Source organism: Xenopus tropicalis, chromosome 3, assembly GCF_000004195.4.
Source record: "Xenopus tropicalis strain Nigerian chromosome 3, UCB_Xtro_10.0, whole genome shotgun sequence".
In the NCBI taxonomy this organism is placed as follows: domain Eukaryota; kingdom Metazoa; phylum Chordata; class Amphibia; order Anura; family Pipidae; genus Xenopus; species Xenopus tropicalis.
The window spans coordinates 22,135,855-22,141,881 of NC_030679.2; the positions used below are offsets into that span (position 1 = coordinate 22,135,855).

The window sequence follows — 6,027 nt, forward strand, 5'->3', positions numbered from 1 at the left end:
GTTTTTCCCATGGTGTGGAAAGGAATGCAGAAACAGCCAACTCTGTAGATTCTACCTACTACAGCAAATGGTTAAATACTTTATTCATTATTTAAATATGAATAGTTTTTCATTTATAATTTTACAGAAGAAATTCACTAAAACATAACTATTATAACTCTAAACTGGAAACCACCAGACTGTTTGCAACTGGCCTTCTCAGGGGCTTTCCAGACCCTATGGGATGTCACCCTCACCCCTCAGTGCTTAGGTTTTTTGTGTCGGAGGAGGCAGAGGGGGGCCACATTGCTAGAACAGAGAGCAAAATTTAAAAATTAGCTCTTCAAGTTACGAGGAGCAGCTTTTTGCAGCACCCCTGCAAAAAGTTATCTACCTTTATATAAGGTGCTCCCCACTCATCAGGATTTTATATGCATTGCAGTTGACTTTAGACCTTACTAACCAGCTAAAAGTAGAAAAAAGGAAACAGAAAGTGACAGTGGCAGCAGAAATGTGGCAGCGGAGAAAGGGAAATGAGGAACAACCCTGGTCTGCCACAGAGAGGAGGCAGTTTGGAAAGTTGCAACATCTTCATTACAGAAAGGCATTTGGCACCATCCGTGGGAACACTTGAACATGTCTCCTTTTGAGAATGAAAACCTAAAAATACAATTTTGCTAAATGTTTGCAGTGTAGCTTGCTAGCTAAAGGAACTGAGGGCACCTCAGGGTGCGTCAGGAACCCTGGAGCTATCGTCTGGTCTGGAGGTGGTAGTAGCTTGAGGGATCCCCTGCATCTGCTTAATTCACAATGGAACTGAGCAGTGCCAAAAACAACAAAAAAGAAGTGCAAAGAGCGCATTTTGACACAAGTACCTTTAATGCAAGTGGTTTTACCTGCAAATTGGGGAAATTGTGGGGACAGCAACTGCACTTGTGAACTTACACGAGCCCTCAATTTCCACAATGACTTGGATGTAACAAGGGACAGATAGACACTGCTTTCAATAGGAATAATTGAACATTTATAATTAATGTATATTGGAAATTACTTTGAAAAACTTCTCTCTCTCTTCCCTATTAATAACATCGGCATTGAGTATCATGTTTACAGACTAGACCACGTGGAAATTCCATTTTTGGATTGTTTGTTATTTTTTTTCCTGCAGTTCTGTTGTTTGAAAGGTGACCTTTTATCTGGTAGCTAGGGTCCCACTTACCCTATAAACCAGGCAGTGCTTTAAATGACAGTCTGGTAGATGGCCTTCCTATAATTTTGAGCCGTTTGGAAAACAGGTTTCCTGATAATGTGTCCTAAGCCTGTACTAAACATTCATTTTACCGTGGACTTCATTATTGCTTGAGTATTTGCCTTTTAAGCAACAGCAAACCTAAATCTACTACATTGATAAAAAATTGCCATTGTTCTGGCACCATAGATTCTAAGCTTGCTCCCAGTTTATGCTATGCTGCACCATATATTTACTGGCAAGATTTGAAATGGCACTTTAAAGATTAAACCACGAGAAAGTCTTATTAGGTTTACCTGGTAGCCATTAATATATGTATAAAAGCTTTCTCAATGTTCCTTCTTCCAAACCCTGATGGCTCATTAACTATTGATTATAGCTAAATGACTAAGTTGTGTAGGTGCTTACTGTCTCAGCCAGACTCACATATCTCACTACAGTATTTTTCTACCCCCTTGGCTACAGCATGATAGATGAAGACTTCTACATGATGCCCTAATATACAGTGGACTGGCTAAGTCCCATGGTACATAAGGCAAAATGCAGTGCATGGGACACACATTAAGCAACCCTTGGTTTCGGAAATATATTCAGGCAATTTATAATATGTTTCTGTGTACTTCACTGAAGTATATTTTCAAGGGTAAGTAAAGCTCACAGCAGTAAATTTAAATATCCTAGTCCTGGCACCTTGTACACTGGGAAAGTAGAAAACCTAATCTACTTTCATAAATTCAATCTCCATTGTATCCTTCCCTATCACAGTTATTTATTCTTATCAATACCACTGTTAATAAATAATGATCGATACAGGTGGTACAGTGGGTCCTGCTCATTAGAGCTTACAATCTAAAAGTAGAAGTGGGTATGAGACTCACCTGACCCACCATGTACAACCTCTCTGCTTATTTTAGTTGTAGTAACAACTAAAATCAAAACAATTGATTTATACTGGCAAAAGAAACATTGTCCTTAAAAGGATGATTTTATTGCCACAAACCTTTAGTACCAGTGGGAAGGCGACAAAGGCCCAGGCCAAAGATGGCATCATTATAGTGATGGCACACTGCCCAGCCACATCGGCATTTGCTTGTAATCCTACTGACACCCTGAGCACTGGGGACTGGGCACGTGGGGGTGTTTGAATCTCAAGCACCCAGTCCATGTAGTTTATGTACATGTAGTTTAACCAAATGAATACCTAATAAGCATTTATTGAGTATGGATTTTTTTATTGATTTACTTTAACCTGACTGATTGTGCAACAAACTTGGTCTGTTCCAGCCATCTGCACAATAGATTCCCATACTTATTCAACTCTGCGGTGTTTTGGGGAGGGGATATCATATCACATTTATGTGACACATTGGATTTTCCATTGCAAGGGGCCTTCCCTTTATAAATGTGATCGTGTTACATGAAAACTACATGCAAAACCTGATACCACTTTCTCAGGTTCTCAGGCAGATGGATATTTGTTATTAAATGTGCTTTTTGTTGCAAACACAATTAATTATTCATGGTGCAAATATATTTTTATTTTCCAAACCACACATACGTCAAGTTTTCCTCCTGAATGCTAATAATCAGATCTTAGCTCTAACCCTTTGCAGATAACGGCAATATTGTGCGCACAGCTTCAGTTCTGTGGCTAAACCTTAGTAGGCACAAAATAAGTCATCAGGGAAATTCTCAGATGAAAGCAGGATAAAATCCACTGTCCCAACAGTTTAACATGCCCTATCAGCAATCAATTTAAGTGACACAAATCAGATTACATAAACAGGTATGAGATCTGTTATCTGGAAACCTGTTATCCAGAAAGCTCCTAATAATGGGAAGGCCATCTCCCATAGACTCCATTTTAATCGAATAATTAGAATTTTTAAAATTGAAACCTTTTTCCCTGTAATAATAAAACAGTACCTTGTACTTGATCCCAACAAACATATAATGAATCCTACTGGAGGCAAAACTATTCTATTGGGTTTATTCAATGTTTAAATTATTTTTTAGTAGACTTAAGGTCTGGAGATCCAAATTACAGAAAGATTCCTTATCTAAAAGGCCCAGGTCCTGTTACCTGTACTAGAAATAAAACAAAAATATTTATTTATTTGGCTTTTGATAAAAATGATCCTAGTGTGTGTGTGTGTGTGCCTGGGATTAGGGAATTAGCCACTGGGGCACTGACTGATATAAATAAACACTTTATGTGCTGTGTGTTGTGTTATGTTACAGTAAGTAAAATATAATAAATGAATTACAGGATGTGAGGTTACAATAAATAGATATTCTTCTTTCTTCCTGTGAGCTTGGCTATGTGAGCATTACAGCCTGTGCCAGCTGCCCAGCCCCATTCTTATTATTTTTATCATCAGAATTATTATAAGTAGTCGTTATAAGTAGCAGTGATATTATTAGTAGTATATTACTAGTATCAGTAGTAGTCCTAGTATCTACAAATATATCCTACATTGATTAGAGGTTTATACATTAAACATACAGATGACATACAAATACTTACAAAAGCAAGGGGTAAGTGTTTAAAATCTAAAATGTATTATTATTAACCTTTATTTATATAACACGATACATACTGAAGCACTTTACATCACTTTACATCATTTACTGATTTTAAATTCAGCGTGTTTGGCTTTTTGCAGCACAGGTTGAGCATGGTTCTTGCACCAAGAGGAACACAATGCTGCTTGTACCATCTTGCTTCATAAAATGCAGAAACCTTGGCCAACCTGTGCCAGCACCCTGTTGAGCTGATGCTACTAATTGTATTATATACCTCCAGCGCCAGCAACACTTCCACTACCCATTGGGCATTAAAAAATGGGAAGGGTAGTTGGCACAAGTTTCAATGCTTAATCAAGCCCTGTGGTTTATTTCTTCTTCTGTAGACAGAAAAAGCAATTCAAATATGAGTGTCATAAAAATAAATAACTATAATAATCTTTTGTCCATTTTTAAGTAATGTTTGCCTTTTCTTATCTATAGATATTTGTATAGATATAGATATAAGTCCACTGTGTAAAATTCCAGATAAGCTGACAAGGGGGAGATGAAAGAAGGCAGGTCAGAGGATGTTTAAATTAGACTGGGTACTTATGCCTGGCTCTGCATTCCTTCGGTGCCACACCCATGGTTCCACTCATCAGCTTCATCATTATGTCCCATCAAAGCAAGAAAATATACCGAGGACCAGATATCTGTTCATAATTCATTTTCATAAGCATCATTCTTAATTTGATATCATTGTATCTCGATGTGCCGCTTCCTTTCATCTGATCTAATGCCACATCCTTTTCCTTTTCACATTACCCAAAATGCCATTTTTTTACTTCACCATAAGATGCTAAGGGCCAGCTTAATGTAAAATTCTGAAAATATCTGCTACATTAAAGGAAGAGGGATATTTTTTAAAGTTATGAGGTTGAAAGGAAATGGCATGTTCTCTGCCGATCCAGAGTAATCTGTGCCAATATGATGGCATAGTTTTTGTGCAATCTCTATATGAGAATCCCATTTCTGCATTGGCCATATATAGGCACTGGGACACACCCTGCCAACATCACAGCTGTTCAACATGTCTAGTGAGACCCAAATAGTTAGTGGTCTAAGAAAAAGAGTTCAAAAAATCCAATAGGCCAAAACCTTAATTTGCCCTTTAGAGCATTAAAATATATAAATTCAACATTATCAACAAAAAAGCTATTTTACACTTACAAGGCATGGTATTTGCTACACGTTGCATAGTCACACACACAAAATATACCAAGGCTAAAGTGATATATGGCAATCTTTGAAAGTTGTATATTTGGTTTTAGGAATTATTTAGTTATATTATTTATTATTTTATTTGTTTAGTTTCTAGATCATTTTATGGTCTACACATTCTGTTTGCCAATCTATGTATATAATTATTGTCTGGTGCAGAGGAAAAGGTCACATTAACAGACATTAACATGCGTAAGAGCTGACCACAAGGAAAGGATTAGAGTTTGAATCATACCGTCTAAACCCCGGGCTGTTTGTCAGTCGCAATGCCCCAGGCATAAGCATTCGTATATGAAGAGATAGATGTGAAACTTACTTTTTGTGAGGTGGCAGGCAGGGAGTGATCTGAAGGAGATCTGGTTAGATTCCTTATACAGGCAGTCTGTCAGAGAGAGAGAGCCCTGTGAGAAGGAGAGAAGGAGACTGCCCTCCTACAGCACAGCAGCTGCTGCTCCACCAGTCTCAGTGATGTCACTGGGCTGCAGCCCAGCCAGTGGAGATAAAATGAAGGGGGTGGGGGCCACGACATACCCCTGAGCAGAACCGTGTGCTGTGCCAAGGTAATGCGCACAAAGACATGTCTGAGAGAGGGATGGAAGACATAAATACACATATGTGCTTTCATTGTAGAACACATGCGGCTTATTAAAGTATAAACACTGTCACCATAAAAGTTTTTGGCAACAAAGTGCAGCAAAAAGTCAGTTAAGTTGTTTCCCCTTAGCAAAGAATGTGGCGAGGGCATCACTTTATACATTAGGCCTAAGCAGGCCCAGATATGTGCCACCTTTCCTGGAAAAATACCGGCCTTGCTATATTTTTATGTTTTTTCCCTATTAATAACATTGGTATTGAGCAACATTTTTACTGGGCAGGTGGCAACCCTAGCTACAAAGACTTGGGCCTACGGCAGCAGGAATTTAAAGGCAACATGCCGCCCAGCCACATAGGGATGGACCAAGCCGACCGGGATGCCCTAGGCAGTGAGGTGTGCATGTGTGCAGGGACCT

General features: G+C 38.6%; 1 protein-coding gene across 1 annotated transcript in view; it reads right to left on the reverse strand.

The window, feature by feature from the left end:
- anxa6 (annexin A6) overlaps positions 1–5,476 on the reverse strand; it is a 45,956-nt gene extending 40,480 nt beyond the window's left edge. Inside the window, exon 1 of the mRNA XM_002937259.3 lies at positions 5,334–5,476. The gene's annotated coding sequence lies outside the window, so the exon portion shown is untranslated. The remainder of the gene's footprint in view (positions 1–5,333) is intronic.
- Between the last annotated feature and the right edge of the window lie 551 nt (positions 5,477–6,027).